This window comes from Protopterus annectens, chromosome 1.part0, assembly GCF_019279795.1.
Source record: "Protopterus annectens isolate FY-2018-M chromosome 1.part0, PAN1.0, whole genome shotgun sequence".
NCBI lineage: Eukaryota > Metazoa > Chordata > Ceratodontiformes > Protopteridae > Protopterus > Protopterus annectens.
In genome coordinates this window covers 1,448,508,584-1,448,522,112 of record NC_056725.1, presented here as the reverse complement: position 1 = coordinate 1,448,522,112, position 13,529 = coordinate 1,448,508,584, and positions in this window count along the sequence as shown.

Sequence of the window (13,529 nt, the reverse complement as noted above, 5' to 3'; positions counted from 1 at the left end):
CTTATATAAGGGACATTTCCTTCAAGCAGCCTCACCCACTAACCCTGAAGAATGGTTGGTGTTTCTCCAGTTTCCATCCAGGAAAATTACACCTACCCTGTGGTCTCTCAAGTATACGCAGCCCATCCCACCTTACAGAAAAGTAGATTGGGCCAGACTCCTTCACTCCTCTCCTTGACCTTGGCCTACAATTAAACATCAGTCACCTGGATTGCTGCCAGGACATGATATCTCTATGCCACAGGACCAGGGTGAGGAAAGTTATTGTAAAGGATCTGAGGATCAAAACTGCAAACTCAAAAAGTGAATAGAGTCAGACGCTGCAGGTATCAGATATGTAGTTGTCATAAGGGCATTTGAGTCAGATTCTCAGACGGAGGCACAGATAAATATAGAGGAGAATGTTGTCAGTCCCAGACTACAGTTCATGCAGAGATGAACAGTACCAGTGCAACAAATATAACGAATATGAGAATTCCATGACATGAGACTAACAACCAGCAAGGTCCATTTCAGTTCATAGCAAATTTGTAGGTTAATGACACTATGTCAGATGGTTCAACAAACTTGAAATGTTTTACATTTTTTCTTTCAGGATATTTCAGAATATCAAATGTAGTAACATAAACTGTTTGAAATGTATAAGCATTGTCTCTGTATAACATCAAAAGTAAAAGCAGTTTCTGTTTGTCCTTGCAAGTGGTGACTATTAACTTTCTGGTTGTGTTTTTCAGATGTGACAGGAAAGAATTAAAATGGGCATTTTTTTCTAAAGAAAATTCAATATATTGTTATTTCTCTCCTTTTAAAATTAGACATAGAAGACTTCAATAGAAAATGACAAGCTGTTCACAAGATGTAATCCAATATGTTATAGTGTTAAAACAGGGCCAGAATGGTTAACACAGGATACAACCCTTATAGAACAGAAAGCATAGAAGGGTTTATTAGCACTTTAGATGGATTTTGTTTTTTTGAGTTCCTTAAATTGTCCTGCATACAGGCAAAAGAGAGAGCACATACACAGATTGCAAGAGAACATTCAGTTTGCCTCAAGTGGAATACATGATTTTTCACAGATTGAAGGGATATAAAAGCATATACAGGCTAAGCATTTTGAAGAATGCATCACGTAGAATACAATGCGATACTACTAGAAAAAGGTATGCTTAGCATAGAAAGAAAATATTGAAGTATCATTCAACTGTTCCAAAGTTTGTTACTTAAAAAGGGACAAGGTTCATTGAGTCATAGACCAGAAGTTTGAAAACGATAAGTATTGTCCGAACAGCTCATGAGTAAAGTCAAAGGCAGTAGAGTTTTGACTGTGTGGAGAAAGTTCATAGCATTTACACTAATCCTACTGCAGGATAAAGCAAGTAATCAAAATGTCAAAATGCAAAGGTAGCATATTCTGAATCAAACTCAATATGGAATGTACTTTTTAAGAGAAAAGACATTTGTGAGGGCACAGAAAAAATGTGGCTATGTCCTATACATGACTGAGGATACTTGTTAAAACAGTGCATTTTTACCCAGACAACAACTTCAAAATGAGACACCTCCCCAAGATTTTGTCATACTTGTTTACTGAGTTATTAACAGAACTACGAAATATGTCACATCTCTCAGTCTAACATATGAACAAACAGTAACGTCTACAGATGAACAAGCTAGATGTCATGTATCACCAGAAAAACTAGTCATAATGATGCCGGCCTTCAGCTGACAACCTGCAATTATTTCTGACTACTAAAGTAAAAAAGTAGTGTTGGTGATATGACAATAATGTTTTTGCAAGCATTTTTTTTATGTATAGTAAAATTAATCTAGAACTTCACAGGATGATCTACATTCATAGCTTTTTCTTATGTGTTACTAGTCTGACCATGAGTTATGTATAGCAAGCTTATTATAGGAGTTATAGCTATAAATATTGCAATATGCTAATAATCATAACCACCGATATGGAAAAAAATAATAGTCTTATTTTGATGTGGCTCAAATGTGCAGACCCGGTATGACTTTCATTGACCCTCCTTTGCTACCTGGTAAGAGGCAGTTGTATCAATAATATTCTGTCAGTAAAATATCAATGCAAATATGACAAGTGCCACATTTCTTCCATTGCTCCATCAAAGTGTTCTTTTCTCAATTCAGCTAATGCCACTACTGCCATATTTCCATCAGACTGCATGTTTTAATTGCCATTTTGTAATCCTACATGCCTCATTCGGTAACAGCTGTATTAACAGCTACTATACAAGTATGCTAACTTGTATAATGGCTGCTTATACGTTCATAGGTTTAACTTTATACTAGGCTAATGACCAGCAGCAACTTTACAAGAATAACCATGCAACACAACCCAGTTTTGTCCCAGAGTTCCTTGGACACTAAATGGTGGAGTATGTTAATAAGGAGGTAGCTAAGGGTTATGTTTGCGGTGTGTTATTTTAGTTGTGGATTAATTCACTTACTGTCAAACTCTGTCCATCACAGACATGGAGGCCAATGGTAAATTTGCAATTTCCCATCTAATGATCAAAGTTTTGTTGTTTGAATAGGGTCATAAATACTGATGTTTTCAATTTTGTATGGGCCAGCTACACACATCTAAGGTAACTTATTTCACAAACCCAAGTCTGTTGTCTAGTTCCTCATCATCCGGTCACTGTGTTCCTTTCAGTAGAGATGCTAAACATGACCTATTTCTGTATTTGAATACTAACAAAGTATTGTAGCTTTATTTCTACTGATGGCAATCACTCTAAGTTCACGCTCAGATGTTTTAGTAATGTTTGCAATCCTGCACCAAATACATATTTGCCACCATGTTAAGGGATGTATTAAAAATCATCCATCCATCCTTCCGTCCATTCATCCACAACCTCTTTTCCCATTTTAGCACATGGGGTAGGCGTGTGACTTTTACAGAGACAATCATCTAGAGTAGTAGGCAGATATTCAAATGTTCATAAATCATACTTCTCAACCTTTTAGAGTAAGAAATCTGGACAAAGCCATAAAAAAGTAGTACAAAAAGGGACATTTTTGAAATATTGCTCTTACAAACTTAGAAAGCTGATAGAATAACAGGTTTTGCATTAGCATGAATATAGGGTATGAAGTGTAAAACTCAAATGTCCAATATTATTTTCTAACTTTAGTCTTTAAAGATTTTCCACTAATTTTATTAAAAACGGACCAAAAATATAAGGCAAATATCTGGACATGCTGCAAAAATCTGTACAGTTGAGAGGTACGTAATATAAATATTGCTGCTAACATTAGTGTAAAGAACTTGCAGATAGATTTCATCAGTCACTCAAATTCAAAGCTTGTTCAAATGCAGTGAACATATTAAACATTCAGAGCAATGTCAAGCAAGTCCATAAAGCAAACATCCAGCTGCACCATGGGGTGAACTCAAAGAGATTCACCTCTCGTGCACTTACTAGTGAAATATTTCACCACTGACTGACTTCAGCCTTTGTTTCCTACATAAGGTCATCCACAAAGACAGAGAAAAGTAATCTGAATCTGAACTCTTGATAAATGCACTGCATATTTCACAAATAAACCAAGAGGCTTGACATGACAAAGATAATCCAAATACAAATACTAACATCAAAAGTCTGCCACAGTATACTGGTACCCTCACAAGTCTTGGATGGCATAAAATCTGCACAATGTGACAACTTTGACATTTGGAAAGTTAATCAGCACCAGAACACTAAAGAATGAGTGGCAGTGAAGTCATAGAACTGCACTGATAAAAAGGGAGGTCCAATGGCTACATAGCAATAAACAGTATAATACTATAACTAAGAGAACATTGTCTCGCATTGCAGCATACAACGTATTCTATGTCAGTGACACAAAGCAAGGACAACTTCACATATAGCAGGAACTAAATCTACTGCTAGGTACTGTTGTTCTGTGGGTTAAAATTCAAGCTGCAACTCAGAAGGTGAAAAGCAAATAAAACAGTCACCCAGATTTGTCCTTTAGCATTATGGTACCATCTGTGGACACCACATAACAAAAACTCTGAAGAAGGGATGCAGCCATCAATTTTCTGCCCTGATATGATGATTGTATGCTTTACTGCTTACATGTTCATAGGATCATAGTATCACAGAAGCATCAAAATTATGAGGCAAGTAAATTATGAAGCCATTTACACATGCTGATACACACCTTCATGATTTACCTTGTGTTTCCAGGATGACAAAGCAAATAAGAACTGGGATGAATTTGTGGATGCCCAACAATGCATCTATCATACTCTTGAAGAATGGAAGGTGATGCTCGTAATGTATAAGTGCAGTTTATGACAGAAATGGGGTAAGCATTAACTAATGTATCTCTCCCTTCAGTGTGTTTTGTTTATAGGTTGGATGAGAATGAAATCTTTAGATCAAGTGTTAGTAGAGCTGTTTGTCTTGCAGAGATGTGAAAGATCAAGAAATATTTGATCACTGATAGTAGATCTTCATTTAAGTGTTTAGAGATAGAGTGTAGATATAGGGCTTCAAGCTAGTCATGGTAGGTCAATGTGTTTAGGCCATTATTATTATTATTTATTTATTTTTTTAGGAAATGCAGGGACCTTATTTGGAGAGACACATACTGATGGGACATATGCACTCAAATATTGGTTTAATTACTTTGTCAATTTGGACAGGGAGTGGAATGGGGTGCAAGCTGTGATGTAGATGAAAGTTTTTTGAAGAATTCAACAATACTGCACTTTTTTACATTTCAAGTTTTCCCTTTTTATCTGCACCATTATTTAGTGCACATTCCTGCTTTAATAACACCAAGTAAAGATGTTACTGATATAGCACCCAACTTACAGTCATCAGCAAACTTTCTCACCTACAGAACTAAATTTCCTATTTAGAGTTTGGATATAGGTTGATTAACTGCACTTCAACTCAAACCAAAACAAAATTAAGTGCAGGAATCCTCTCCAAAAACAAGTATGCATAATTCCCAACAAAATAAAATGCTTTTAGGAGGAGATATACACCCTAATCCTGGTCCCACCTTTCACAATTAACACAAAGATAATTCTTTCACACACATTTCTGTAACACAACAGCCAGTCCCCAACTCTGATGATCTAATATTTGCTGTGATAAATATTAGAAATATAAGGATAAAAACTGTTGAACTACATGACTGGATTACCCAACATAAGCTTGATGTTCTTGCTATAACTGAAACATGGATTAAACCCAGCATAAATGACACTGAAGTTATAACTCCTTGCTAAAATATCATCTGTAATTACTGAATAAGGGAGAAAGGTGGTGGCGTTGCTTTAATATTTCTCAATACCTACCATATTTCCCCTTACAACAAACCATCACCAAAATTCAGTTCCGCAGAGCTTCTTATTGCTTTCCTCAAAATAAACAATTATAACCAAATATAAATTTGCTGTCCTTTATATCCCTCCTGGCATCAATACAGCTATATTGGAAGACATCCTACATTGGGTATCCATAACATTTCCACGAGATAAATATTACTAGGTGATGTGAATGCCAATTGGTTGGACATAAACTATATTTCCCTTTCATCTAGCATGAACTTATATGGTTTCACATAACTAATTAAATGCCCCACACATTATAGCAAGACATCAAATTATCTGTAAGGCTGAATCTTAGTATCAGATCCAAGCAATTACTCCACCAAAGGCACAATGGCAGCCCCTCTCAGTGATCACCTCCAAGTCTATATGACTAGACATCTCACACATCCAGTTAAACAGCATATTTATAAAACAACACATAACCTTTCCAAGTTTAACCCAGAACTGTTCATTACTACACTATCATCTATTAACTGGAATTTCCTAAAAATCCTCCTCTTAACTTTTGTAAATAATCTAAATAGCCTTACACTTCCTAGAAGGGAGAGACTGAAAACAAAAAATGCAATCTGGCTATCTAAAAAGAGTAGAATGCTAATACAGGCTAGAGAAAAAGTGTGGAAAGAATTGCAAAAATATAAAACATCTCAGTATCTTGAAACTTCAGAATGCTTTACAATAAAACTAAAAAAGCAAATAAATGATGACAAAACTATATTGTAATAACTTTCAGAATAATATATACAACTCTAAACATTTTTCACATCCATTAAATAAATCTTACGTCATGGCCAAAAATTCAACCTAAACCCCTCTCCCGATAACTCACAACTTGAAACTGCAATACAGTTCAGCTCTTGTTTTACAGATAGTATATCATCTCTAACCAAGGATTCCTCATCGTCTAATCCAAACCCTGCCCAACAGTCACATATCAAAATATATACTTTCATGTTCAAACCTGTTATCACATCCTACATAAAACTACTCTTAAACAACTTAAACCATACTCTTCTTCAGCTGATGATCTTCCAAGTGAGTACATAAAATAGCAGTCAATAATATTGCCTATCCTGCCTCAATCCTTATAAATAGGTAAATCCAGGAATCCAGCATTCTGTCTCCCTGGAAAAAGTCGCACATTATCCCTCTGCACAAAGCAGGAAATTCAACAGACCTTAGATCTATAGGAATCTTATCTCCGCTTAGCACAATACTTGAAAAATCCATTCAAAAACTATTGCTAGACTACCTCAGTCAGGAAGAACTCCTAGCCCCTACACAGCATGGCTTCCATCATTCTCATAGTTCTAGCACTGCCCTTCTAACCTATATAGATACTGTCAATAAGGCCAGAGGTAATGGCAAATTAGTATCTTCCTTATTCCTAGACTTGTCTAAAGCCTTTGACACAGTTTGTTACAGCAAATGTCTAGTTCATATGTCCTCACTAGGTCTCTGTCTCAGCCCACCCTTCTGTAGTTCAAAAGATAGCTATACAATAGGTGTCAGTCAGTAAAATGGCACCCCATGCTCTCTCCCTATCTCACAATCACCACTGGTGTACCACAAGGCTCTATCCTTGGTCCCCTCCTCTTTAACATTTTCATCAACATCCTCTATACTTCCACACAACAGGTCACCCTAATACAATATTCAGATGATTCCAATCTCATTTGCACATCTGACAACATGGTACACCTCCAAAAAATTACTCAGGAAGCTTTAACCATCACTGAAATATAACTTTGTAGCTCACAACTCATACTCAACCCAAAAAAGACCGAATACTACATTTTCCCCAAATCCCTCTCTCATGAAAAAAACAAAAAAACAAAATTTAAAGTCCTCTCATTTGATAAACCATTGAAGTCACTTCTTATATAAAACTATTGGGGGTGATAATAGATGATAATCTTACATTCAACCTGCATATACAAAATTGCATAAGAAAAACTCATTGAAAGCTAGGGATGCTTTACAACTAAAATTGCATTTACAACTATATATCTCCTTCCCAGTTTTCTTTAAGGCACTCCCATCCATACCATCCTGCAAGTTTCACGAAAATTAAAACTCAAACAATGCTATAACAAAGTTGCTAAATTTGCGGCACATGCCTCTTTTAGAACCCACTACTGTATAGCACTGAAAAGCCTACAATGGTTTGAAATGCCATATCAACTAACATATACACAACTTCTTACCACCTATAAAATTATCCAGCATCCATTTGCCTGTCCAGAACAAAAAAAAATTCTGCATGACTATGTATCCAGTTGTTGTGCTCCTTTGACCAGAAACTCTTGTCTGTCTACAAACCTAGCAAATCTGCTAGGCATTGTCTATACTCATACAAAGTTGCTAAGGCCTGCAACTCCTTACTTGGTATACACCAGTCTATACCCTTGGCCCCATCTTTCAAAACTACTCTGAAAGACTTCCTAGCTAATGTCTGTCTCTGTTCTTGCTCAAAACTATATCCCTAAATGTGAACAAGTACATTTTCGTTACTTATACCTCCTTATCCCTTCATCACATATTTCCTTGCTGCTGTCTATTCCTATTTGTATTAGACTAACTTAACTGCAATTTCTTTGCAAACTGTCTAAAATTTCTCTAAATATTAAATGATTGTCATATGCCTTGTATCAGTTCTTAACCAATGTTTTTATATACTGTCTGATATATTATAATTATTTAAACTGCAGATGTTTTTATTTTATTTTTGATGACTATAAAATTATTGTTCTTAAAATGTTTTGTAATAATTCGGAACTTTTCTCCCCAGGCCTTGGCTGAAAATGGGCTTCTACCTTGTCAAACTTTCCCTGTAACCAAATGTCAATAAATAAATAAATAAATAAATATGTATATACCAAATAGAAGGGATCCTTGCACAGATCACTGAAGCACACCATTACTTGATTTCTTGCTGTCTGAGGTGGCACCTGCTACATTTTGTGGATTCTATTTTTTAGCCACTTGATATCCACTTTACCACATATGGGTCTATATATAGGTTTCTTGTTTATTTACAATACTGAAATGACAGATGTTGCTTAAAGATTTTGCCACATACAGAAAGGCTGTGCTAAATGAATGACAGCTGCATGCAGCCTCTGTGACCCTCTTGAATAAGTTTACTATGCTGAGGAGACATAATCACCCTTTGTGAAAACCAAAGATCTCAAGGTTCATGATATTTTTAAAACAACAGTTTATGAAGTCAGACATGATGTTCTCCATGACCTTGCAGATTACACTAATTAGGCTGATATGTCTGAAGTTCTTGGGAGTGTGGTCAGGCACCCTGTTTGATATATGAACAGCAACAGAGTGGACTGACCACAGCTCTAGACCATCCACCTGTTAATCCAAAGAACGGTATAACAACCAAATCTAAGGAGAATGTGAGGGTCATTAAAAATAAATCACCATACTGAAGACATTTCTGATTAGCTGATTTAACTGCCTGACAAGGTGTCTTAAATTTACTAGATTCCTGCCTCAGTAGGATCCTAAATGCACAGCGGACTATCAGTAATTTAAGAATAACACAAAGGAAATCATATTTTTGGCTAAATTGTCAAGATCTGCCCAAGCTTAAGATGTGAACCAGACGTTTATGGTCTGGAAATAAGTAAAAATCCAACACTACTACACCTTGGAGTATACAATACAATACATGAATGGTTTCTGCAGTCACTAATACTGCAGGCACTTCACATTTAATGTGCTCAGTTTTTAAATAAAAACAGTACCAAGTACAATATTCTAACATGTTAACTCCCTTAAGGGATTTGTCAAGTAAACTGCATCTTGTCTGTGGACAGAGCATGTGTTCATGCCCTATAAAATGCAAGAATGCACATTGTCTGGCACAGTGAGTTTTTACTTTGATGACAACCACTGGAAATCCTTTACAGTAGACTAAGCCAAAAGTCACCTATAAGGACATCGAACAGGAACTTACTGTGTGACTAAAGCCTTATTTATGTGGTATTCTTTATACAATGAGAAAGGGAAGAAAAGCCAATTTAATGACCAGGTAGCCAGGTAGTAGAGAATATAAAAAGAACAGAAAATATAAGTCGACAGAAGTGTATGTTAATTTTGCACTCCTATATGCCATTCCAGAATTATCACTAATTGAGAAAACTCTGACAGAAATAAAAAGGACACAGTTTTACAACTAATAAAATAAATTTATCAATTATTTGAGACAATATTACCAATGGAATACAACAATCTTCCACTTTGAGAAAGTTTGTTAACTTTCAGAATAACCACTCAGTCTTATCTGAGTTTACATTTCTTTTAAGATGAGTAAGGCCTGTACTTCCAACATCACTGCAAATTGGCAAGAAATAAATCCAGAAAAAGTAAATTAAAAGTTATTGCCAGAAGGAAAAAAGATGGCTTCCACACAAACATGAATGCAGTGAAGTTGATTGCTAAGCAAATTACTAATCAAAAGTGCAGTTCCCATAATGTCTCTGCTAACTCTACTATATACAGTGCTCAACAAACATTTTTAGAGGTATTTTGCCCACAGAACATCTCTAACTAATCATTAATAATTGCAGTAGGTACATAGAAGCTGAACATTTGCATATGAATACATATATACATGCATTACTGTCATCCTTGTCATGTCTTAGATGTTTTTATTATTTTGGATTCCTGGGAAACTCTCAACTGATAAAGGGGCTTTTTTAAAATACAATAATTTTCAACTTCTCATAAGCCATTCAACCAAATATATTGAAAAAAATAAGTGCTATAAATAATTACTCATCAATAACTATGGCCAAACATCTCTTCCTAGTGACCATAATTGTTTAACAATGAGCAGATTATTCTTTTTTATTCTTTTTTTAAGCTTTTATTACATTTTAAATTCACACACAGAAAGAAAGGAAAATACAAAATATAAAATAAACTATCAAATAAAACAATTAAACTATATACAGTCCATAACAAATGATAATATAAACAATACCATTAATATTTTTCTAATAAATTTTTAAGTTTTTCCCAGTATAATAATATAATTTCTTATGATATAAGTGATTTCTCATGAGTGATATTCATGGTTCTATTATATAAAGTTTGCAGTTTTTTGTTACATATACTTTTTGACAGACAAAATCTGAAAAAGAGAGAATATTTTTTTTTACTTTTCCAGTTCATTATAACTACCTTTCTGGCATTAGCCAGAATAGACCCTAAGAGAGGCATCTGAGTTCTGGAAATAGAATCTGGAATTGGCACATTAAATAAAATTAGGGAATCCATAATATTACAATTGTCTGACCACAATGCTTTTGCAAAACTTTTAAACTCATCCCAAAATGGAACAACAATTTGACATTCCAGAATCGTGTGTTCCAATCTGCCACTAATTGAGTATTGCATCTTCAGAAATTTATATTTAATTTTTTTGCTAAAAAGAGCTATTTTATGTCGTGTTAAAAAGTTTCTATGAAAAAATGTCCAAATAAAAAAAAATTCCAATACGTAGATGATGTGGAATCACTTGCAGATTTAAAATTTTTTTGTTAATTTATGAAAACATTTCTTTGTTTATTTTTGAAGAATAATCCCAATGAGACACATCAAATCCTTCAAATTCAGATCTTAATATTTTATAAATTATTGACAAGTGTGATTTATTTTTATATTATTCCACTATTAATCTGGAAGAACAATTCTATTGTTGTGGGACTGGATTTATCATTCATGACTAATGACATCTGTAAGTTATTATCCACAAATTTCCTAAAAGTCATTATATCCAACCAACTACTTTTATTTATATCTATATAGTAGCCTTTCTGCTGTACTCATTTTACCTTGATCCAGGACTGAAACCAGAATTTTAAATAATTTCCTTCAAGATTAGTTATTATGCAAGTATTATAAGATTCTAAACATCAAACAGTTTAAGCTATAGGGAACATCAAAAACTGTAGATGCTTAGTCAAATAATTACTATTTGTTACTGCTTTAAAGTTATCTAATATATGTTTTATAGCAACATTATAAACATTTGTATTTCTATTATTCATACACTAATTTTTATATAACAATATGTTAAACTTACACTCGCTGAAATATTAAAATTAATTTCTGATATGCTATTCGAAGCAAAAATTGCTTCATGCAAAAACTTCCAATTTGAAGTATATGATGAATTTAACCAAAGATTCACAATGTTTCATATGGCAGATTTAATGTAAAGATCAATATTAGAGAATCCAATACCATTCTCATCCCAACTCTTTATATGGCAATCAAAAGATGTTCTTGGTTTCTGAGGATGCCACAGGAATTTTAATAATATATTTTTGACTAAAGGAGATACTGCCAGCCCAGCTAGCTGGAAATTTGTAAATAATTATGTCATTTGTGAATATCAAAATGATTTATACAAGATGCTTGTGTTACAAATGTATTAAAACTGTATGCCATGTGTATAACAAACTGCTTGTACAGACGTGTGTGGTGAAAAGGGTATTTGCACAGTGCTGTTTGAAATGTGGACACAGTGTGCTCCACTGAAAGAGAACAGAAATGTACATGCACTATTGTAGCTGTTTAAATGTTTATGTTAACAGAGTAAACTCAAGGGCTAACTTCAGTACAGCAATCTTTAGGAAAATAGCCAAAATTAAATTACTTTATAGGCTACACAATAAAATATGGTATCTTTCCATTTTCTAGGCAGCTACAGGCACAAAGTCTTTGCTGAGAAGCTTTCTGTATTGTCTTTGTAGTGAACTAATTACTACCTCTGAAAGCATGACAAAATGCAATTGTTTTATGACTTCCAGCATCTGCCAAAGATCTGATGTATATGTATTTTTACAGGTAGATGCTAAATATTGCCACCTTCCAGCAGTGGGGGGGGGTTCACCTGGGAAGTAAGATTCAGATGACAAGAAGTGATGTCATTCTGCAAGCTATCCCAGCAATAATATTGTAGATATTAATTTGAGAAGTCTTTTAGTGAGAAAGGGCATTCTGTATGCTGTCTTGGACCTGACATCAAGCTAGATGATCCATTCACCACATCTGCCTTGCTCTGTTAGTAAGTTCATTTTCTTGGATTCAGACAGGAATATAGTGAAGCTTAGTTTAGATATTTTTCTTTATTTGAAACTATCTTGCAATGTTGTTTTAAATATTTCCCATGGTTTTTAATTCTGATGTCACTGTGAATATATATTCAGTATTGTCTTGTTCTTTTATTATTTATTATTAAATATATTTAAACCTTTCATTGTGGCTGATCTGTGTAGAGATATTTAAGCTTTGAGAGTACTTGCATATTTATTTGGTGACACTGTGTGGGCCACTCCCAATAGCCTTGCTCTTAGTCAAACTACTATTTGTGTTAATATTAATATTACACAGTAAGATTGGACACCCTTTGTTAATGGCCTTAAAGTAGCTGATAAGGAGTGACTGGTGACAGTAATAACAACCTTATAGTCTGGCCAGAAGGGGTCATAACTAGAAAACCTGTTCCAGCTTTTCCTAGGAGTGTGTGCATGTAAATCAAACCTCAGAGTGTGTGTATGTGTGTGTGTGTGTGTGTGTGTGTGTGTGTGTGTGTGTGTGTGTGTGTGTGTGTGTGTGTGTGTGTGTGTGTGTGTGTGTGTGTGTGTATGTGTGTCAGCTACTTGGCCAGGGACATGAAGCACTGGTTGGACAGAGAGCATGCTGGAGGTCTTGTCTTGGTCTTTCAGCTGAGATCTTAACTCTATAGCTGTGCCAGTGGGGAGTCTTTTTGGGAATCTGGAGAAAGGTAGAGGAACCAGCCCCAGACTAACTGTGGTCTATTTGTGCTCTTAAGAGAAATTGCACTTGATGCACAGAGCTACATCAGGAAATACTGTGTGTGTGTGTGTGTGTGTGTGTGTGTGTGTGTGTGTGTGTGTGTGTGTGTGTGTGTGTGTGTGTGTGTGTGTGTGTGTGTGTGTATATGTGTGTGTGTGTACCTGCTATCCCTCCAGTGAACATCACCCACTATTGCCAGTGGTGAGGATTGAGGCTCCTTGATTACTGGTCCAGTGGTGGGTCATCACAATAGTATTTAATCTTTTAATGATTTTTTTAGATGGTGGTATAA